This window comes from Apium graveolens, chromosome 5 (assembly GCF_009905375.1).
Source record: "Apium graveolens cultivar Ventura chromosome 5, ASM990537v1, whole genome shotgun sequence".
Lineage (NCBI taxonomy): Eukaryota > Viridiplantae > Streptophyta > Magnoliopsida > Apiales > Apiaceae > Apium > Apium graveolens.
Window position 1 is genome coordinate 30,060,637 of NC_133651.1, and position 25,145 is coordinate 30,085,781.

The window sequence follows — 25,145 nt, forward strand, 5'->3', positions numbered from 1 at the left end:
TATGGATTTCAATAATTAATTTGTTTTGATATCTTGGTGTGTGGTGATTGATTGATATCCTAGTATTGGTTGTGCTTATTCGTCTTATGTGTATAGCTAACATATAAGATAGCGTATTAATCTCTATTGAAGCGACAGTGAATATAGAGGTTTAGAACTTGCCATGTTAGCATAGGTTTATGTATGTGTATGCATGATTCGTAGGTAACTCTAACCGTTTTACTTGCCCTATGTAATCATTATGGATAACTTGTACTTAAACCGTTATGTTGTCAAATTCTATAGACATATAGGGTCTCAATATAACTGGTGCATATTCAGCTTCTATCTCTTTTGTGGATGTCTGGTAGAATGGCACTCGTGCAACGAAAGTTGGCGCTTATCAGTTTCGTGTTAACTGATTAGCATCATCACCATCACATGCTAAGGTTAAGAATGATAAGGCTATTGAATGAAGTAGTAATGAAGTTAGAATCCCATGTTTATCATATATAGTAATTCAACCTCAATTCTCTTAGTTAATGTTATTTAGTATAATCTCTTAGTTTAATAAAAACCCAATTTGTTATTTGTCTTAGCATTGAGCGATAACCATACATTGTTGCATAGGTGCATAAATTGAACTTAACCTAAACCAGTCTCTGTGGGAACGAATCTGATTTATATCTTATACTACTTGTGAACGCGTATACTTGCGTGTATTTTAGCGCGTGTTTTCGCCCTAACAAGTTTTTGGCGCCGCTGCCGGGGACTCGGTGTTAATTTTTAGTTTATGTGCTTGCAATCAGTGGTCGTTAAAGTTCACTGACTCAGATTCTTTTACTTTCACGGTTTATATGTTTGTGTTTCAGGTACTCATTACAATGGGAGATCCAGCAGCACGAACGAAAGCCTTGATAGATTTTTCTCAACCCAAGATCAATGACATTCAATCTAGCATTATCCGGCCAGCTATCACAGCTAATACCTTTGAGATCAAGCCTGGCATAATTCAATGGGTACAGACTTCAGTCCAGTTTGGGGGTTCTCCAACGGAAGATCCCAATACACACATTAGGGATTTCATAGAGATCTGTGACACCTTCAGGTTCAATGGTGTTTCTGAAGATGCTGTGAATCTGAGACTGTTCTCATTCTCTCTGAGGGACAAGGCTAAGAGCTGGTTACACTCTCTACCAGCTGGTTCGATTACTACTTGGGAAGATCTTACTCAAAAGTTTCTTACTAAATTCTTTCCTATGGTGAAGACAGCTGCAATCAGGAATGCTCATACTCAATTTGCGCAACAATCAGGAGAATCTTTATATGAAGCTTGGGAGGGCTATAAGGAGATGCTTAGGAAGTGTCCTCATCATGGAATGCTTGATTGGATGATCATCAATTATTTTTACAATGGGTTGGGAGCACAGTCCAGACCCATGCTCGATGCAGCAGCAGGTGAAACATTATGGGCAAAGAGCTATGAGGAAGCTTATGATCTAATGGAACTGATGGCTGCTAATAAATATCAGTATCCAGCCCAGATATTACCACAGAGCAAGGTAGTAGGAGTTCTTGAGGTGGATACAGCTACGGCTATCTCTGCTCGACTAAAGGCGTTATCTATGAAGATCGATTCTCTGGCTAACTATGGTGTTAAGCAGATAATTAGTGTTTGTGAGCTGTGTGCAGGTCTGCATGTGACAGAGCAATGCGCTATATCTAGTGACTCAGCTCAGTTTATGAGCAACCTTCAGAGATCGCAGCAACCAGTTCCAGACACTTATCATCCTGACAACTGGAATCATCCTAACTTCAGCTGGAGCAACAATCAGAATGTGATGCAATAGTCGTTCCAGCAATTTGGAAATAAGCTATTCAACCCTCCTCGTTTTCAGCAACAAATTGCACCAAAACAACAACTCCAAATTCAACAACAAAATCATGATGCAGGTCTATCTTCGAATGAAAAATCTGAATTGGAGGAGTTGAGGCTTATGTGCAAAAACCAGGCTCTTATATGCCAAAGCCAGGCTATTTCTATCAAGACTCTGGAGAACCAAATAAGGTAAATTGCTAATGCCTTATTGAATCGACCACCAGGAACGCTTTCTAGTGATACAGAAGCCAATCCAGGCAAGAGGGAAGTTGAAGAACAGGTGAACACCATCACCTTGAGGTCTGGAAAGGTCGCAAGCCCCAAAATTCAGCAAGACGAAGAGCCTGAAAAATCTCAAGTTTTGGAAAATACAGTTGTGGCTGAAGAAGAAGTGCAGAAGGAAGCAGAGGTGGAACCAAGGAAGAATACTGTGGAACACACTCCTCCTGAGGGTAATACAGGGGTGAAACAGATCTACCCTCCACCTCCTTTTCCTAAGAGGCTGCAGAAGAAAAAGCTAGATAAGCAGTTTGAGAAGTTTTGGAGGTGTTCAAGAAACTTCATATCAACATACCCTTCGCTGAAGCTCTTGAACAGATGCCTAGCTATGCGAGATTTATGAAAGGTATTCTCTCTCAGAAAGTGAAGCTCGATGACTTAGAGACCGTTTCTCTAACGGAGGAATGCAGTGTTGTGCTGCAATAGAAATTGCCTCCGAAGCTTAAAGATCCTGGAAGCTTCACTATTCCTTGCACCATCGGAAACTTGTCGTTCGACAAGTATTTATGTGATTTAGGAGCTAGCATCATTCTGATGCCCTTATCTATCTTCAAGAAGCTTGGTCTGCCTGATCCGAAACCAACATACAAGTCATTGCAACTAGCTTATCGATCCATCACTTATCCACGAGGTATAGTGGAGGATGTTTTGGTCAAGGTGGATAAACTCTTCTTCCCTGCTGACTTTGTAATTCTTGATTTCGAGGAAGATAAGAAGATTTCCATCATCTTGGGAAGACCATTCTTGGCTACAGGCCGAACTATGATCGATGTGCAAAAAGGAGAGCTTTCGATGAAGGTTTACGATCAAAAGGTCACTTTTAATGTGTTCAAGGAAATAAAGTTACCCACAGCTAAAGAGGAATGCTTTAAAGTAGAGCAAATGCAGGTTTTGAATGCACCTCCATGGAAGAGGAAGTTGGATTTGCCATTCGATTCTCTTGGGTTAGCAGAGTTAAAATTTTTTGAGGAGCGTTTTGAACCATTTATTCAAGAAGCTCCCACACTTGAGCTCAACCGAAAGCCAGATCACTTGAGTTATTCATTCTTAGGTGCACCCCATGATAAAGGGTTGGGATATATTTTTGATGATATAGAGAGTGGTTGGACGGATCTTCCAGTGCCTATAGAGGGTTCTTCTCATACGCCACAGTTAGTTGATAGGACTGGTGTTGGTGATGAGCATTACCGGTGAGTGACTAGGCGTATGGAGGCCATGCACGACATTCACCATCATTTTGCTGAAGATTTGACACACGCTTTCGATACTGTTATTCGAAACACTGGTGGCGAGGTTGATTGGCCACCTGATCCTCCACCCGAAGAGGGTGATCTTTCCGATGACTAGGTATGCCTGAAATCCTTATTATTACCTTCAATGAGGACATTGAAAATTGTAAGTTTGGGGGTGATAATGTAAGGATTAGTAGTGTGTGTCCATATAGATTCATATTGCATGTTTAGTTGTAGTTCATTCATATTTTTGCATGATTGTTCATTTAGGACATATTTGTTTGTTTTTATGTGATTTTATATAGTTGCATTTGCATGCATATTTAGCATAATCCCTTAAGATGAACTATGATATTTGATAAGTTGATGTTGATTTAAGTATGGTGATGACGAATAGAGGGATTGTTTAAGTCCTAATGAATTGATTTGCATGCCAAAAACAAATATTTTCACAAAGTCTAATAGGGTTGCTTTTGATCTAGATCATGATCATACTTGTTTGTTGTTGAGATTTAATCACTTGGTTATATTTAGAATTTGTGATATTCTTGTAATTACGTAAAAACACTTATTTTTTATCTGGAGAAAAACTTGGATTTCATTGCTAGTTGTTGTAAGGTTAGGCGTCAAATGGCTAGTAGCCGGCTTATATTTTTATGAGTAGTCTTGGGTTGAATCAGATAGTGCGAAACGCAATCATTCAGAAATTATTGAAAAAAAAGAAAAAAAGAAATAAGAGAAAAAAAGAAAAAAGTATGTGTTTATGCATAATTGATCAAGAGTGGGCTCTTTAATACTCGAGTTATTAAGTTCTTAGGGGACTTTGTGCCTAATGACCTAAGGCTTTTTATATTCTGGGATCCGCTAACCTAACGCTCGCTACATGGGTATTATTGCATAAGTCTTTTGGGACCCCATTCATTGCACGGTCAAATAAGCATCTTTGCTATGTGTTCAATAATAGTGTGAATCCTTGTATAACTCTAGTAGAAAGGAGGTGTTGTGAGTCATAATGTGTTTATTTTCTATTCTGTTTATAAACTTTTAATTGTTTCGATGATAGATAAGTTATGGTTATTGATCTAGTATCGAGAGTATATCTGTTAAGCATCCACACACGCACGTTTCTGGTTTGTGAGTTGGTTTTTGGGATCTATTCGAGCTCTATTTAAAGTCATCGCATTCTTATAGGCATTGGCTTATTCATTTGGTTATAGTTATTCTTAGGGGATCGATTGCATTATCATTTAGTTGCATTCACATTGTTGCATTCATGCATTAGGTTTGTTTTGTAGTTTTGACTCTGTTTATGCTTGAGGACAAGCATCGATTCAAGTTTGGGGGTGTGATAAGTGGATTTTATATCCACTTGGAACGCTTCATTACAAGCCTAAATTGGTGTTTTGGACTCAAGTTGTTGGTATTTTGATGTGTTTTTGTCTAATTGCATTTCAGGTATCAGTTATATAAAGAAAAGAGCTTTTAAAGGAACTATGATAAAAAATGATCAAAATTGGAAGCCAAGGCCATTGTCAAGTTGTAGAGAATCTCAATAGCTCCGCGTGGGCAGTTGAATCGCCTAATTCTGATGAGTAGAACTCAAGTTATGGCCAAAATAAGATTCATCAAAAAATTTTCCAAACAGGAGCTAAGCGCCCGCCCAGGAGAGCTGAGCGGCCGCCCAAGGCGCGGCTGGTCGCTGATTTCGCTGAAAAGGCCTTTTTTGAGTGGAATTTGACGATTTTAAGGGTCCAGGTCCACTAGGGGCGTATATATACTTAAAAAAAAGGGTTTTCATCATCCGGAAAGATTGGGATACCAAGGAGAAGACCTAGAAGCACAGAACAACTCCGAAAAAGAAGATCTTGTTTTCAACTAGTGATTCTTTGAATTAGTTGTAAATTTGGATGCTCGTTTTCATTCTTGTTGAACCTAGATCTCATTTATTCGTACTTTAATTATTATTCAGTTTATTAAGACCTTGTTTTATACCATGCTTTCATTGGAACCCATGGTGATGATGAGTTCGATTATGGGCTAATCGTTGTCATGGGGTTCTAGCAGATTTACTTATGGATTTTAATAATTAATTTATTTTGATATCTTGGTGTGTGGTGATTGATTGATATCCTAGTATTGGTTGTGCTTATTCGTCTTATGTGCGTAGCTAACATATAAGATAGCCTGTTAATCTCTATTGAAGCGACAGTGAATATAGAGGTTTAGAACTTGCCATGCTAGCATAGGTTCATGTATGTGTATGCATGATTCGTAGGTAACTCTAACCGTTTTACTTGCCCTATGTAATCATTATGGATAACTTGTGCTTAAACTGTTATGTTGTCAAATTCTATAGACATATAGGGTCTCAATATAATTGGTGTCTATTCAGCTTTTATCTCTTTTATGGATGTCTGGTAGAATGGTACTCGTGCAACAAAAGTTGGCGTTTATCAGTTTCGTGTTATCTGATTAGTGTCATCACCATCACATGCTAAGGTTAAGAACGATAAGGCTATTGAATGAAGTAGTAATGAAGTTAAAATCCCATGTTTATCATATATAGTAATTCAACCTCAATTCTCTTAGTTAATGTTATTTAGTATAATCTCTTAGTTTAATAAAAACCTAATTTGTTATTTGTCTTAGCATTGAGCGATAACCATACATTGTTGCATAGGTGCATAAATTGAACTTAACCTAAACAGTCTATATGGGAACGAATCTAATTTATATCTTATACTACTTGCGAACGCGTATACTTGCGTGTATTTTAGCGCGTGTTTTTGCCCTAACAAATTTTAATCTTAAAAAAATCCTTCATTTGCATATGTGTTAAAAGTTTATATATATGCATATCTTGTATGATGCATTCACACACACACTAGATAGTTGCATAACTTCACTTCACTTGCAACATGAACCCAAATGCCAATCCTTTTTACCCCAAGCCTAGACCACTGATTGAAAACCCATATCTTCTTGAAGATATAGAGAAAAATCAGTTTCATCATCACAAAACCTCTGCCTTCAAACCTGTTCAAACCTCACAACCTAAACACTATCACAACAGACACTTCCCTCCAAGACAATTCAGAAAGGGATATAAGAACCATACCATCCCTTTCTATCAAAGCATAAAATATCAAAACCCTATATCCCCTAATCCTAGACCTCCTAAACCTTTGAAAGCCAAAGTTTACACCAGAAAGGCCAACCTAAGACAAAATCCAAACACCGTTATGAACACACCAAAGCCCCCTCGACCAAAACTGTCAAAACCTTCAAACTCTAAAAAGTTTCTTGAACTTGTCAAAAATGTCCAACCTGGCACTTGTGTTGATGTGAAGGGTGAAGTAGAGTTCATAACTACAAGGGCTAGGTGGGATGGTCTCACGTATAACTTAGGTAAGCACTACTGCACACACCTCATGGGAGAATTCTATTGTAACATGAATATCATAAAAGGGGTAGATGGCATATTGCATTTCACTATATCAGTCAACAAAAAGGCCATTTGTGTTGATAACAAAAGCATTAATAGGGTACTGCATTTACCTTTGTATTTGTGTGAGTTGCCTTGTGAGGATATCTTCTCTCTGTTTATTTTTAACAACTCTGAATTTGAACTAATGCTTGGCACTTTTTGTAAATCTGATATTCCTGATGGTCTCTGTGATGTTAATTGTGGTATTCATTTTAAACACTTCACTGGCACCTTTCAGCATCTTGCTCTAATTATTAGGGCAAATGTTATGCCAAAACCAAATCAAAGTAAGTACTTTGATTTCTTTGATATGAAAATCATGTATCTTCTCTGCACTAACAAAATCCATTTCAGTATCTCTTATGTTATTCTTCTAAACATGATCAATACACATCTTGTAGATTATATGCCTTATGGTATGCTAATCTCATCATTCTTTGCACTTTGTAATATTATGCCTGAAGCATTTTCTAATCTTGCTGATTCTTAAATCACTAATGAACACATTAGGCCACAAGTGCCCCTGATGCACTGTGAGCCTCAAGAGGCAACTCCCACAGTTATTCCTCAATTCATAAGAGAGGAAGATGTTTTTCTGTCTAAATTTGAGTCTATTAAGACCATGTTTCATGAGTTAAAACTTGAACTCAAGAGGGTTAAGGAAGAAACAATGAAATTAAAGAAAAAGTAGGAGAATTAGAGAGTCTCACTGCCTCTTGCAAACATAGGATTGCATATTTAGAGCATTTGGTTGCATCTACTCTAGGAACTCCTTGCATGATTGATCAAGATATTGTTAATTCCTTTCAAGTCCCTATGCATGATAACACTGCTATGATTCATGAGTTTAAGGAGGTTAATGTGGGTGCTAGAGGTCAACTGATTGATAACTTGCCTGATTTGGTTCATATCTGAGATGTTGATGGAAATGTGATTGGTTAAGTCTGCGTGATTCTGCTATTTGATGAAGTCTGATATGTGATGTTGTACTGGTACTTGATGTTATGTACCTCTTTTGTTGTTTTCTGATGTATTTGTAACTTGAAGGATTCTGTGTTGTTTGTTGGTATGTAATATTTGAATTCTGTTGATCTTTGAATTTCAGAAGTGTATGCACTTCTCTGGTTTGTAATGACTTAAAACAGGTTCAGGATTTTGTTCTAAATAATCAATGAACCACACTGATTATTGAGAACACTTTTTGTAACACCCCCAAATCCGGGGTCGGGGATTCGGGTTGTTACGAGTTCCATTTCCCTTATCAATACTTAATCTTAACAGTCAACCAACTACTACGTACTGTGACCCCACAATATACACACACACCACAAGTTATAGTCTCAGAGATGAATACCAAAAATAACACAAGTCATTTTATTCCACAATTATAAGTCATTACACCTCAAAAGGGTTTCTGAATAAATTTACATATTCTTTGCCATTATTACAATTCATAATATACATAAGTCTGGTACATCAATAGTTGAAAACCTAGCCTATTGGTAGTTCCTACCTCAGCTACGGCGGCATCAACGCCTACAGGAAACTGCAGAACGTTTCCTATCCGCTCGCGAATTGGGAGCTTGATCTTGTTCATCTTATCTATCTGTTGTTGTGTGATGAAAGAAGAAAGCAAGGGTGAGCAACAAGCCCACCGAAATAATATGTATAATAATTAACAATATATGAGCATTCTCATAGTACTCATGAAAGTCTTGGTCAAGAAGAAATGAACCAAGCTGATATCTTAACGCGACCAAGTCGCAAAAATATTCAGTATATATATATACATATATACTTTTCACAATCTTTGAAATCCTCTGACATGTATAATATACACAGAGTTCCAGTTTATAAATATATAAAAATATCGTTGCAAGGTGATCTCATATATCTAACCTTGTCTCAACGTTTTTCTGAAAATCTTTGACATGCACAAGATAATCATTTACTAGATATAAGTTTAAAAGATGAAGTTACAAGATACTCCAATATACTTATAAATACTACTTGAACTACCACCGTTCAAGGTATAATCCGTTTCAAAAGTTCATCACATAGATAAGACTACAAGATAAGATTTCAATAGATTCAATCCTTGAAATATCATTATAAATAATGAAGTTACGAGATACTTCATTAAGTCTCGATATATATATACACCTATATATATACATTTCATACACTCCTTGAAAACCTCTGTTATGAAAATTATAAACAGAGTTGTAATATCCAATGAATTTGGAAAGGAGAAAACCTTGGCATAAACCTGATATCTTGCTGATCAGGCAAAGATACCAATAAGTAACCTTTTCTACTAGTAGATGGACGAATTCCCCACTGGTCATCATCCTGGCCGCAATAGGACCTTATGCTGGACTGCCACTCAACCACTTACGCATTTGATGGACTCTCACTGAGCCACTTACACTTTCATGGACGCCCACTGAGCCCATGTTGCTTATGCCGACTCAATAGATGGACTTACTTCCCGAACGTTGGGTAAGTAATCAATTCATTTATCAAAACAGCAACCTTGTTGCGAATATAAATACATCACAGAGCCGGATCCCTCGGGTTTTGAGCGAGTATTTAAATCCCCTTTGAAAGGAAGATCTTAAATATAAAAATGAGTTTTGGGATCCGCTCTAACTTTTAAAATCATTTTGAAGACTCGAAACACTTTTAAGAATGTTTGGAGTAATGCTGATTTAATGACATAAATCAGTCCCGATATATTAGAAAATATCTGAATATTATTATTTAAATAATATTCCCATAAAGAATAATCTTTATATAAATAACTTGAAGTAGAAGTTTTAAAACTTATACTTGAAATGAATAATAAATAACCAAAGATATACGATCTTTATTTAAATAATCAAAAATAAGTTTGATTATCGAAACATCATTCTTTAATAAAATAAAGAATATTATTTAATAAATAAGCGGAGTCATAAGTCCTCGAATGAATATTCAAAATAATATTCATTAAATAAAATAAACGGAGTCATAAGTCCTCGAATGAATATTCAAACTAATATTCATTAAATAAAATAAACGGAGTCATAAGTCCTAGAATGAATATTCAAACTAATATTCATTAATTAAAATAAAGTTATCGAATAAACCTTATTCGATCAATAGTTTTGAAAACTATATCTATATATATATATAAATATATATAATATACTCGGGAACATCGACTCCCGGTTTTAGAAAATGTTCGCCTTTGGGTCCCCTATACTAAGGGTATACGCAACTACTGCTTCTCTCTAGCATAGGTATTATGCAACTTATAAGCAATTGAATTAACAATTAGATATCAAGATTACGAAACAGACATGCATATATACCATATCATATGCTCCAATATATCGCAAGATTTGCTAATAACCATCATGCATCTATCACAAGATAATGCAAATACATATATACATCACAACAACAGTATAACGGGTAGAAAATTTGCCTGAGTGCTCCCGGATAGACTTAAGCTTAGAGTGGGTCCGATAACCTATGAACAACAACATAAGTTGGAATTAAACCCCGGTCGCTTAAGAAACTAGACTTTAACCAATTGAACCCTAACGTTCGCTTATGGTCACTCATACGCTTAATGAATCACCTAAGTCGTTCGAGTACCCTCGGCTCCACCATTTTTAATAAATTAAACATTAAGAGTTTTAAGGCGATTCTTTCGCGAGTACCTTACCAACTGCCTAATCCACTTTACATAATTGTTTCATATTCCAATTAGTCATTTAAAGTCCTTAACCAAGGTTTCAAAGTAAGGCGAGGGGTAATGGTTCGTTCGCGAAACGCCGTTACTTAAAACGGTCGTTTCTCCTAAACCGTACATCGGATTCAAACGAACCACATATCAAAACGAAGCTCGTAACATGAAATATCTAATCATGGCAGTGGTCAAAATCTAACATTAAGTTCTCGAGTCCTGATTTTAAGAACAAAACAGTCTAAAGTAAATCGGACATTACGACCGCTATGTTTACGCGATTACCAATTTTTATCCTACTCCAAATCAACCACCAATCAACCACAATTCAACCATACCACCAAAATCCATACATACAATGCTACAACAGCCCCAAAAACTCAATATTTCCAATTTTATACTACTTCCCAACATGAACTAAAAGCTTTACTTAAGTTCTTTAACTAATCAACAAGGTTTACAACTCCAAACACATCACAAAACCAACACATCTCTAAATACACAATAATCAAGCTTCTCATGAACCATACCAAACACAAAAGCTCTAAATATACAAAAGTAGGGCTAGGGTATGAGATTATACCTTCCTTGGTGAGTAAAAGTAACTAAGGAGCTTGGAATCACCCTTGAAAGTCCTTACCAAAGCTTAATCTAAACAAAAACTCAAGAACAAAATTTCAAGTTCTTGAAAAACACTATTCACCAAGAACTTTGATGAATTGATTAGCTATGTTAAACATGGAATCTTGAGCTTAAACTTATGGCTCATCTAAGTTATGAATTATGGAAGCTAAAGAAACAAACCTCTTGAATTATGAAGGTGTGTAGCTTGATTTTTGAAATTTTTCCTTTGCTTTTCATGGAAAAGCCGAGAGCAATAGATGGGGGAAGAAGAGAAATGAGTTTGTTTTGGTTGCTTTTGATTTTGGTGTTTGTGAAATGAATACTTGGTGGAGATTGCTTTGATAAAGTGATGACATCACTTGGATGACCTCACCTTCAAGCCACATGTCTTTCCCTTAAGGTTTGATGATGTCACCTTCTCTTTTAACCACTTATTTTAGCTTTTCTTGGAAACTTCCTTCCCATTCTACTTGTATGTGCTTGTCCCTTGGTCGTTTATTTGTTTTACGGTTCACTTAACTCTGTTCTCTTTCGTTGTTTGAGGGATCACATCCGAGATCTTATTACTTGGGTTCCCCTAATCTTTCTCAATATCTTATAATCCTTTAATGATCCTCTCTTATAATCCTTGAATTTAAATCCCTTTAACCATGTTACCTTATACTCAATTCTTTCGGTATCTGGTGGATTTTCGGGAAAAATCAAAGTGTTCGGATTTGGATTCTGACGATCTTTACATACACTTATATACCACATAGAGTACTAATAATATCTCAGAAGATCAATAAAAGAACCCCTACATAGTGTGGTATGAAAAGTTTTCTTATTCAGCATAATCGGCAAAATCACTATTCATAAAGGTTTCAAAAATTCTAAAAATTGGGGTTATTACACTTTTGGTAATATATTATGACTTATTTTGTTACAACTGGGTAAATCTGTCTTTATCTATCCTATGCAGGAACAATGTTTAAACTCTCCTGTTTCTCTATTCTAATTGTGATAAAACTGCTAGTATAGTAGTATTTAGTAATTTGATTAGAGTCAGTCATGTTTTTTCAGATTCATTCTTGTTGCACTCTGCAATGTCAAGTATCTTGTGATATTCAGTAACTTCTGATTTATACTTAAAAGAAATAGTTACAAAATCAGAAATCAAAATATATGTTTTCACTAACCATTATGCAGAATCTTCAAAGTTTATGAACTTATATTGATGAAAAATCTATTGTATTTACTATGTCCAGATACTTTAAATAATGCATATGTAATCTGTCTTTAACACCCTCTGTGTATTATTAAGATTGAAGGATTACCAAAGGGTGGTCTTTGTATTGTATCTAACTGACATGCAGGAAACTCAAATGTCCCTGATGAACTCCAAATGAAAAGAATGGCAAATTCGATTCCCTTGAATCCCAGTAAGAGCTTCTCAGAGTATACAAGGAATAAAACTTGACTTTCTAAGCAATTTGTCAGAATCCACAAGGTAAAACAGGTATAAATTTTCAACCTCTGCTCATTTTACTTCACATACACACACCAGATTGATGTATTGTGTTCCAGTATCAAACCAATCCAACTGTATCTATTGTGGAAATTGACTGTGTAAAATTTTTTGAGTATCAGTATTCTGGATTTATATATATTGTTCTTATGATCGGTTGTTTTAGAAATGTGATTTTTCCTTAGAATGTATTAGATTTCCAAACTGTGTAGTCTGTTACTCAGACCTAGAATAGACATAGATTGTATTAGTGTTAGAGTTTGTAATATGAAAATAGCCAGAATCGTCTAAATGACAAAATAGTATGTATTAGTGTTATACTTTGTACCAAGAAAATAGATTGTATTAGTGACAGTTTGTGTAAATTGTGATTGACAAATTAGAATGCATTGTACAACACTAAGCCCTGTATTCGTGTATCCTGTTAAGTTCTAAGAATGAAAAGGTACAAAAGTGGCTGTATGCATAATTCAAAATCATTAACATGCACGCACATTTTCAAATTTAACTATTACAAATGCATGATAATCACTAGAACCATTATTTTCTATTAATACAATTGATAAAACTTAAAGATAAAAACAACTTCTAGTACTACCTCTAAATTGCAATACAATTGATATCTTGTGAAATGAAACCTTCTTTAAAATGTCAATTGTTTAAATCAATGCTTGTTCATGATTACAAATGTCTCTATTGGTGTTAGAATGATTGTATAAACACTGCATTTGCTTGAATCATTTACATCATCACATTATGTAAACTAACAAGTGTTATAATCTTTTTGCTCAAACTGATAATCATCAAAATAAAGACATGAATATATAAAATGGTATTGTCATCTATGACTTGATAGCATAAATATTTGATTTCTAAATATTAAGTATATGATTATCATACTCTTTTTGGCATGTACCAAGCAAAAGGGGAAGAGAAATTAGACCCCTAATGATCAAATTGAACAAATATAAGAGAATGAGACCCCTAATTTCTAATTTTTAAAATTTTGCTATCTTCTTGATATATAAGGATCTATCTTCTGCTTCAAATATATTATTATATGATACATCTAACAAGATATTTTGCAGGACCTCAAGAAAGAGATTTAATCGCTAAATAATTAAATGTTTTATGAGCAAAATATTTTTCAAAATTTCATGAATACACCAAGGGGAAGCACACACTGATAATTTTATGTTTGTTTGGAAAATACCAAAAATGGGAAGATTGAAAGGATATATTTGATATATTATTTATTTTGATATTTGTACGATTAAACATAAAATTAAGAACACATAGATCCTCTCCATTAGGACATGAATTTAATTGATCCAAATCAAGGTCAAAAAGTCAAACTAGCAAAATCATTTCTTTCAAACATACTCAAACACATATCCTATCATCCAAATATATTTTATATATTAGGAAATATATTTTAAGTATTTATTCAAGTCAAAACTTTGGTCAAAAGATCCATCTCCTTCATTTCAAGACCAATGATATTTTAACTGGGGAGAAAAGACTGACATAACAGTTTTATTTTAGATAAAATACTTCCACATGCTAGAATGACTTGAAATTTGGTATGGATCATTTAAATGGTATTTTCTATGTACGGTAAAAATTTTGTAACATTCAGAAAATTTTTGTCCGGGCACAAAAATTGAAGCAGTTGATCTCACAGTTGACCACGTTTGACCTCGTTACCATTGACCAAGGTTGACCAAAACTTGCAGGACATCATTTTATATTATTTAAGTAATTATCATATTTTTATGGTATTTATTTAGGAGTTTTTAAGGTGGTCATAATTAATGGTGCTTAATCCCTAATTAAGTGATTAAACAATGATTAAAAGAAAAAGAAAAATATATATTTATTCAAATATATCAGCTGAGTTTTTGAACCCATAAAGTTGTTTGTCTCATATGGAAAGTTGCAAAGGAACACACTTTGCTTGCCAAGTCATCAATCCATGTGACATACATCATCCACCATTCATTTTCCTCAAATCTCCACCATTCAATCCATCCAACTTCTCCTATAAATAAACCCCCCCAACCCATTTTCTTTAAGCTAAAGAGCCATAAAGTTGCTGGGATTTTTTCAAGAAGTGCTTCTCTTCATCTCTTTCAATTTCTATACACACACTTTGTTAGAAATATGTTGTGAACTTGATGATAAATTAATCAAAACACCTTAGTAGATTTAACTTAGTGAATTTTGTAGCACTCGACGGATGATCAAATATAGTCCCAACGGATAATGATTTAACATCCATCGAGTGAGTAGCTTATGTAATAATAAGTTTTGTAGCATATTTCTGCAAACAACTTTGTGTAGATTATGTAGTAGCATATAAGTCATGTTGACTACTAGTAGATATGCAGAATAGGTGGATTAATTGTAAATATGAGATGTCTTGTAATTCTGCATAAATGAAATGGAGTCAAGTGTCAAATAGCTACCTGACGGATGATCAACAAAGCTACCCGACGGATGATCAACAACGCTACCCGACGGATAACAAGCATGTACTCGATGGATGATCAATTCATACATCTGTTGACAGTGACAACACAGTCACATGCGTTGGGTGTTTGCAAAAAGAATGTGGCAGCCTGCTTAGCAGGAAATTGAGAACAAAGAAGCATTACCATTTCCATGCTATTATGAAGATATTCAAAGATGCTGGAATAGAGTAACGAAGCAGCATGGAGTTAGACTTGATAGGTTTTATTTTATTATCCTGCCTTATTACCATGCAAACTTGGTGATATATAAACCAAGTGTAGTTAGTAGAACAAATAACTAAGCAAACACATTTAGAAGAGAAATAGAAAAATCTGTACTTGTCAAGAATTTCTCTGTAGTTTGTTTGTTCAACTTGTAAAGCAGCTGTGAGCCAATTCGAGCTTCACAGAGTTCTCAAATTGATATATATATATATATCTTTGGTGGATACATTCAAATCCACCAGAAAGTTTTAAAGATTTGTGTTTTTTATTACTTTGTGTTTGATTTACTTAATTCTTTATTCCGCATTTGCTAATCAAACACTTATATATAGAGAGAGTTAGAACATTTTTATAAATCTCAAAAATAGGCCAGAATTACATTGAACCCCCCTTCTGTAATTCTTGTTGTATTGTTAGGGAATAACAATCGGTATCAGAGCAAGCTCTTGAAGTACAAAGAGTGTAAAGATCACAACAAACAGCAAGATGAACAAGAAGGATGTTGGAGTTAGAATTCCTTTTCTGGACAAAGACAATTATCACCACTGGAAGGTGAAAATGTACCTACATCTTCTTTTTCAAGATGAGGCCTATGTGGATTGCATAGAGAGAGGTCCTCATGTACCAATGAGAGCTGCAACATGCAATGAACCATCTGTTCCCAAGCCTAGGCATGAATGGTCAGATCCTGATATTGAGCAAGTCAGGAGAGACAAGAAGGCCATTAATATATTATTCAATGGAGTTGATGGTGATATGTTTGATAACATCATTAACTGCAAAACAACCAAGGAGGTTTGGGACACTATCCAGATTATTTGTGATGGTACTGAGCAAGTAAGGGAGAATAAGATGCAGCTGCTAATTCAGCAATATTAGCATTTCCATTGTGAATATAGTGAGTCTCTCACTGCTATTTTTAGTAGGTTTCAAAAACTACTAAATGCTCTGAAGTTGCATGAAAGAGTCTACCAGACTAAAGACTCTAACCTCAAGTTCCTTAGATCTCTTCCAAAGGAGTGGAAACCAATGACAGTCTCATTGAGAAATTCTCAGGATTACAAGGAGTTTACCTTGGAGAGACTGTATGGCATCCTGATGACTTATGAGCTTGAAATAGAGCAAGATGAGAAGATGGAGAAAGGAAGGAAGGAAGAAAGGAGGTCCATAGCACTGGTTGCTGAGTTAGAAAAAGAGAAAGAGATGAAGGTAGAAGCTGTTGAGTCTACAATAAAGGTAAGTGAAAACAAGGGCAAAGGGCTGGTAGCTAAAAATGAAGATCATTTGATCCAAGATGACATGGATGATATTGATGAGCATTTAGCATTCCTATCCAGAAGATTTTCCAAGCTCAAGTTCAAAAAGAACTTTGGAGCAGCCAAACTAAGTGAGAAACATGGTGGATAAATTCAAATTCAAATGTTTCAAATGTGGCTTGGCAGGGCATTTTTCCAGTGAGTGTAGAAAGTCAGATTCCAACAAAAAGAAGTTTAAGCCTGTTGATTATAAACAGAAATATTTTGAGTTGCTAAAGCAAAAGGAAAGGGCTTTTATTACACAGGAAAATGATTGGGCAGCTGATGGATTGGATGAAGATGAAGATGTAAGCTATGTCAATCTAGCCCTGATGGCCAAGTCTGATGAAACAGAAACAAGTTCTTCAAGTAATCAGGTAATCACCATTAACCTAGCACATTTATCTAAAGTTGAGTGTAATGATGCAATCAATGACATGTCTACAGGATTATATCACTTGCGTGTTACATATAAGTCCCTCACTAAGGAAAATGTTAAAATTAAAGAAAACAATTTGTTTTTAAGTGAGAGGAATAATGTGCTAGAGTCTCAGTTTATTGAATTTGAAAAATTGAGAATTGAATGTAAGATTGCTAAGGATGAATTAACTGAGTCCTTGAAGAAAGAAGAGATTTTAAAGAAGCAGCTTGAACGATAACAAGAAGTGATTAAAGCATGGAGATCATCAAGAGATGTCCATGCTCAAATCACAAAAGTTTAAGGTATTGAGTCCTTTTATGGTGCAGCCTGGAAAAGAGTAAGGAGAAGCTGGAATCCAATTTGGTTGAAGGATTGCTAACAGATGTGGACTCGACGGATGATGAAAGTCATCCGTCGGATAATCAAAGGGATTATCCGTCGAGTGATAAAGAGCCACATCCGTCGACTGTGAGCAAACCTGTGACCAAAGCCAAGCTTGCTAAGTTGAATGAAAAATATGGATCAGTTTCAAAAAACTTTGTTTCAGGAGAATCAAGTCAAGTGAAGAAGGAGACAAAAGTGAATGTTGGTCATCTGTCCATCAAGCAATCGAATGACAGATTAGAAAAGATTGAGGTTAAAACAGAAACTAAAAGGAAAAACAATAGAAATGGGAAAGTAGGGATTAACAAACATAACAACTACACACCTGATAAGTATGCTCCAAGAAAAATATGTATTAAGTGTGGTAGTGTTAATCATTTGTCTGTTAATTGCAAACTTGCCATGCCTACTCCTATATCTGTACCCTCTTCTTTTCCCAACATGAATGTCATGCCTTCTATGCCTATGAATGCTTTGTCTACTCAGAATATGAATGCACAATTTGCTAATATGCCATTTGCACCTAATCCTTATTATGTTGCATTTAGTATGCCTCAAATGCCATTTAGTATACCTTACTGGAATAACATGTTTACAAATAGCATATTGTTTCCTGTTAATCAAAATGTGCATGATAATTCTGTTTTAATGACTAGTTTCAAAGGTTCAACTCAAATGACTAAGGATGAATCAGAAATTCCCAAGTCAAATGAGATCAAACCTAAGAAACCAAGGAAGAAAGCTAACAAGGCAGGACCCAAGGAAACTTGGGTACCAAAATCAACTTGATTTGGTTTTGATGTGTGCAGGGTAACAGAAAGAATCTTTGGTACCTGGATAGTGGTTGTTCAAGGCACATGACTGGAGATTCTACCCTGCTCACAGAGTTCAAGGTGAGAGTTGGCCCAAGTATTACTTTTGGAGATGACAGCAAGGGTTATACTGTGGGATATGGCTTGATTTCAAAATACAATGTCATCATTGAAGAGGTTGCCCTAGTGGATGGTCTCAAACACAATTTGTTGAGTATCATCCAGCTTGTGATAAGGGCAATTCAATAATCTTCAATTCAGAAGCATGTGTTGTGATAAACAAAAGAAGCAACAAAGTGGTTCTCACTGGTGTGAGAAAAGGAAATGTGTATCTAGCTGACTTCAACTCATCTAATACAGAATCTGTCAGTTGTCTTCTCAGTAAAGCAAGTCAAGATGAAAGTTGGCTATGGCACAAGAAGTTGTCCCATCTAAACTTCAAGACCATGAATGAGCTTGTCAAGAAAGAACTGGTTGGAGGCATTCCTCAAGTGGAGTTTTCTAAGGATGGATTGTATGATGCTTGTCAAAAAGGAAAGCAAATTAAAGCATCATTCAGAAAGAAGCTTGATTCAATAATTGAAGAACCTTTGCAATTGCTACACATGGATCTATTTGGACCAGTCAATGTGTTGTCTATCCCAAGGAAAAGATTTTGCCTTGTAATTGTGGATTATTTCTCAAAGTTCTCTTGGACATATTTCCTGAAGTCTAAAGATGAAGCTAGCGAAATCATTATCAATCACATAAGGTAAGTCAACAATCATCCTGATTTTAAAGTAAGGAGAATCAGGAGTGACAATGGAACTGAGTTCAAGAATTCTGTGATGAGATCATTTTGTGAAGAGAATGGGATAATGCATGAGTTTTCTACAGTAAGAACTCCACAAAAAAATGGAGTAGTGGAAAGAAAGAACAGATCTCTTATTGAAGATGCAAGGACAATGCTTGAAGAATCAAAGTTACCAACATATTTTTGGGTTGAAGGTGTGAATATTGCCTGCTACACTCAGAATATTTCTTTGATTAATCAAGCAAAGTGTATGACACCCTACCAATTGTTCAAGAACAAGAAACCAACCCTAAATTTTCTTCATGTCTTTGGCTGCAAATGTTTTATCTTGAGGAATCAAACTGATCAACATGGGAAGTTTGATGCTAAAGCAGATGAAGGAATTTTTGTTGGATATGTTGTGGGAAAAGCATATAGAGTCTACAATCTTAGAACTAACATTTTTATGGAATCAATACATGTTGTGTTTGATGATAAAAAGATTGAAGGACTGCAAGATGAAGATTCTCATGAAAGCCTCAAGTTTGATAATATGGAAATGGTTAGTGATGACAGTGATGATGAAAGTGATCAAGAAACAGTGAATAAGGATAATGCCGAAAAATCTACAACTAGTGAAGCACATAATTCAATATCTGTCGAGTTGTAAAATGCTTCATCCGTCGGGAGACAATCTGCCTTATCAGTCGGGAGACAATCAGCTTCATCAGTCGGGACACAAAGTGCACCATCCTTCGGGTCATCAAGAGAAGCTGAAAGTCAGAATAGATCACTTATAGAAAGTTCCCCTTTCTCAAATCAAAGATTCAAAAACTCAGGGGGAGTTTCTAATAATCAAAACTCAGTCACACATCAAGACAACAATGAGGCCTCTTCATCTAGAGCTAATCTACCTCAACAAAGAAAATGGACTAAAGATCACCCATTTGAGCTCATCATTGGTGATGCATCTTCTAGAGTTCAAACAAGGAGAGCAACTCAAGAAGAATGTCTATATAGCAGCTTCCTATCTAAGGAAGAACCAAATAAGGTAGAAGAAGCTTTGTTGGATCCTGATTGGATTTTAGCTATGCAGGAGGAGCTAAACCAATTTGAAAGGAATAAAGTATAGAAGCTGGTACCCAAGCCCAAAGGAAAGAATCCAATTGACACCAAATGGGTATTCAGAAATAAGATGGATAAAAATGGTATAGTAGTAAGGAACAAAGCTAGATTGGTTGATAAGGGCTATTGTCAAAAAGAAGGAATAGATTTTGATGAAACTTTTGCTCCTGTTGTAAGACTTGAAGCCATCAGAATCTTCTTAGCCTATGCAGCTCATGCCAATTTCAAGGTCTATCAAATGGATGTCAAAAGTGCTTTTCTGAATGGAGATTTGGAGGAGGAAGTCTATGTCAGTCAGCCTCCTGGTTTTGAAGATCCAAATTTCCCAAATAATGTCTACTATCTTTTGAAAGCACTTTATGGACTGAAGCAAGCACCTAGAGCCTGGTATGACACTTTATCAAAGTTTTATTTGGAAAACCACTTCACAAGAGGTACTATTGATAAAACTTTATTCTTTAAAAATGTTAATGGCTCTAGTATACTTGTTCAAATTTATGTAGATGATATTATTTTTTGCTCTACAGATGAAAAACTTTGCAAAAAGTTTGTCAAATTGATGCAAAGTAAGTATAAAAAGAGCATGATGAGAGAACTAACTTACTTTCTTGGTTTACAAGTTAAGCAAGTTAGTGATGGAATATTCATTAGTCAAACTAAATAAATTCATGATCTTTTAAAGAAGTTTGTACTAATGGATTGCACATCTATAAAAACTCCCATGGCCACTGCAACTAAGCTTGAATTAAACACTACTAAAAAGTCTGTGGATATTTCAAGATATAGGGGCATGGTTGGCTCACTTCTATACTTAACAGCTAGTAGGCCAGATATAATGTTTACTACTTGTCTTTGTGCTAGATTTCAGGCTGATCCTATAGAATCTCACTTAGTAGCTATTAAGAGAATTTTCAGATATCTCAAGGGAACACCAAAACTTGGCATTTGGTACCCTAGAGATTCTGGTTTTGATCTAACTGGTTATTCAGATGCAGATTATGCAGATTATGCAGGTTGCAGAATAGATTGAAAAAGTACAACAGGAACCTGTCAATTTCTAGGGAACAAGCTTGTGTCCCGGTTCAGTAAAAAGCAAAATTCAGTTTCTACTTCTACAGCTGAAGTTGAATATATTGTTGCTGGTAGTTGTTGTGCACAGATTCTGTGGATGAAAAACCAATTGTTGGACTATGGTCTACAAGTGGATAGAATTACCATTTTATGTGATAACACAAGTGCAATTGCCATCACTGAAAATCCAGTGCAGCATTCAAGAACAAAGCACATAGACATCAAGTACCACTTCATAAGGGAACATGTGATGAATGGTACTGTGGAACTTCATTTTGTTCCAAGTGAAAAGCAGCTTGCAGACATATTTACCAAGCCACTTGATGAATCCACCTTTTCAAGCTTGGTAAGTGAGTTAGGTATGCTTAATTATTCCTAAATCATTTCAGATATTTTTGCAAGTTGTAATGCAGCCAGAAATTTAATTGATTTTTTTGTTTTGGATGAAATTTTGGCTAAGCCAAAATTTACATCCCGACGGATGCTTATTATCCATCGAGTTTGATCATCCGTCGAGATATTAATTGTTAATAAAAATCAATTATTTATCTGAAGTATTTTATAACTCGACGGATAACTGATTTATCCTCATCCATCGAATTATCTCAATCCTAGCCGTTAAATTTCTAAACATTATCTATTGGGTATACTTACAGTTTGTAAGCATAACACGACGGATAATTAAAGGAATTTTTATAGTTTACTTATTTCTAAACAGCTATTTTAGGCAATTTTTATTGGTCACTTTATTTACTTTATTATTTTTGACAGTTTATTTATGAGATAGTATAAAAGCAGAATTCATTTTTGTTCTACTATTTTCTCATTCCCAAGATTCAATTGCTCTAACTTATTTCTTCCTCAAAAGCAATCACTCTCTCTGCAAATTTCAATCTCTAACAATGGCACTAGTCGTCAAAATAATGTCTCAAACTGGGTACATCTATGAAAAGAACAAGTTCACAGCTCTAGTGAACAAGGAGATTCAATGATCTGGAAATTACCACAAAATGATGGATTTTGTGAAAGGCTGTAAACTCAACTATGTTATGTTGGAATCTCCCACTATCTACTGTGAGGTTGTAGAGGAGATATGGACAACTGTAGTGTGCAACTCAACTGACAAGGCCATCATTGTCACTCTTAAAGGTAAGCAGTTTTGCATTAATAGTGATATTGTCAAAGCATGCTTTAGGATTCCTGATAATACTGTTACTACTCCAAACACAGACACTGATATAGTTAACATGCTAAATTCCATGGGCTATGCACTCTCTACCTCTAAATTAAGTGAAATTAGATTGGGTCTTAGGAAAGAATGGAGTTATCTGTGTTATGTGGTAACTAAAGTGTTTTATGGTAAAATTAGTAACTTTGATTCTATTAATATATCCATGCTTTACATGCTAGTTACTGATAAGTACTTTAATTTCAGTGACTTGGTCTTGTTTGAGTTAGGTTATAAGTTAGGAGAGCTTAATAAGAGAGGTAAAAGTGTCTATTATGCTAGATTTTTCATGATGCTTGCTAACCATCTCATTGAGAATATTGTGATTGAGAAACCAACCAACAAGCTGAATTGTTGGGTTCAAGAAAGAAGAATAATTGCAGATCTTAATAGAGCAGATCACCACAAAGAGGTGCCCCTCTTCTATTTTCCAGTATTGGAGGGACCTCAGGTAAGTGAGGTAATTTCTACAGTCTCCACTCTTCTAACCTCACACATTTCTTTGCCTTCAAATGTAGCAATGGCACATGTGTCAATGACCAAACAGATGCCTATCCAAGCTACTAAACCATAAATTTCAAAATCCAAGTCTAAGAAAGCCCCCTCTGGTTTCTTTCAAAAGAAATCAGTTGTAAAATCCACCAAAACCAAAGAGGGGAGTGTGAAGGTGGGTGAGAAAGGTGAGGGACAGGATGAAAGTCAAAGAAACCCTAAGGATAAGGCTGGTGAGAAGCGTGTACCCAAACCTAGCCACACCACAGTTTCCCAATAAACTGTGGTTGTTAATAAGGAAATTAGCTCATTACTAGTTTCATCCTCCCAAAAGGATGCTACTACTGAAACAAGCTCCCAACCAGGAGCACAGGCCAAGAGGGGTAGGGACACTAGCTCACTACAAACTTATGCTAGAAAGAAAAGATTAAAAACCCTTAGGGATGCACAGGGCACACACACAGTGCACACTGGTGCTAAAGACCCAGTCACTGCACCATCTCAAAGTCAGATTGATGTGGCTCCAATAAATGTGGACTCACAGCCAAAATCTCTCATAATTGAAGCACCTGATACACCAAATTCTCCCACACACTCACTGGATGTTGACATGATAAACACATCACTTCCAAATTCTCCATCTTTAACTCTCTTGGAGAAGCTAAAAATCCAAGCAAGTGAGTATCATCTTTTGGATGATTTGTTGGCTCACTTGCCATTTCTTTCTGAGTCTGTTGAGACATCTGTGCCAAAATTTTCATCAATCTGCATAGAATCTATAATAATCTCCACTCCAAGCTCATTCATTTCTTCTATCCCGATAGATATTCATCATCTATCGAGTAGTGATTGCATCCCGACGGATAAGCTTGATAACAGTCATCCGTCGGATAGCCAAACTACTATCCCGATGGATATTCCTCATCCGTCGGGTGTCTCTGCACAACTTAAATTTCTTTAATTCTCACAAGTACAGAAGACTTAGTAGTAATGTAATCACTCTTAGGACTGAGGGAAGGGAGTGAATTGAGTGAGAGGTTGGGTTGCTCCTAGGCAAAAGGAGAGGATAAGAGTGATCAAATGCAGTCCATTTCTTCAGGAATGGAAACAGTGAGTGAGAGGAGTCCCACCTTAGATGGTGAAGGTGAGGGTGTGAGGGTGGGAAGCCAAGGGGAGCCCTTGATGCAAAAAGAGAGAGAGAAATTGAGAGAAATGCATGTACAGGAGAGATAAGGATGGACATCATTGCTAGTGAGTCAATGCATTCCAATGATACAGACATAGAGAAACTATCTCAGCATAATCAAGCTGTTATAGGTTCCATCTCTTTGGATGCTGAGGCATTTACTCATCCTGTTCCAGCATATCCAATTATGGCTGGACAGGGCAATGAAAATGCAGAAAGAATACTAAACTTGGTGCACACCACCCAGTCAATGCAAAGGGCTAAGGATGCCACCACGGTTATGCCACCTAGAGCTGATGATGATGTTGACTATAGGACTGTGGAATCTGCTGATTTCTTTGGAAATGATGGTGAAAGTGAGGAGCTCATGAACATAGGGGGAGAAGCAGGCACCAGCTCTAGATCTGGCCTTCCTTTATGGGCATTCTCCAAAGACTGTGATCTTTAACATTTCAAGGTCACTCTCATTCCTCAAATTCAGGAAATACACAATATGCAGGCATCAGGCAGCTCTTACAGGAACATCTAAATTCTCTCCAACTGCATCAAATCCAAGGCCTCCAACACAACCAGGATATTACTTCTATCAAGACAGAGATCAATCAAGTAAAGAAGGATATTTCTGAAAGATTAGATGCCAAACTTCCAGAAGCAACAATGATTGATATTAAAAGACAGCTAAGGAAGAACACTGATCTAGCAACCAAGGTGGATTCCTTGGATAAAAGAATGACTGTTATGGAAGCTTCTCTAACAACTATTCATCTACATCAAGCACAACAGACAGACTTGCTTCAAAAGCTAGTGGCAGCACAAACCTCTTCCACTACTCAACTTGCTGATAACAAAAAGGGGGAGAAAGAAAGTGCTATTGTCCCAATCAGTCAAGAGGGATCAA

At 35.9% G+C, this 25,145-nt stretch overlaps 1 non-coding gene across 1 annotated transcript; it reads right to left on the reverse strand.

Moving 5' to 3' along the window:
- Positions 1–1,253: 1,253 nt before the first annotated feature.
- On the reverse strand, positions 1,254–1,360 carry LOC141662221 (small nucleolar RNA R71). The gene has a single exon (XR_012550344.1). It is a non-coding gene; the product is annotated as a small nucleolar RNA R71 (small nucleolar RNA).
- Positions 1,361–25,145: the final 23,785 nt, after the last annotated feature.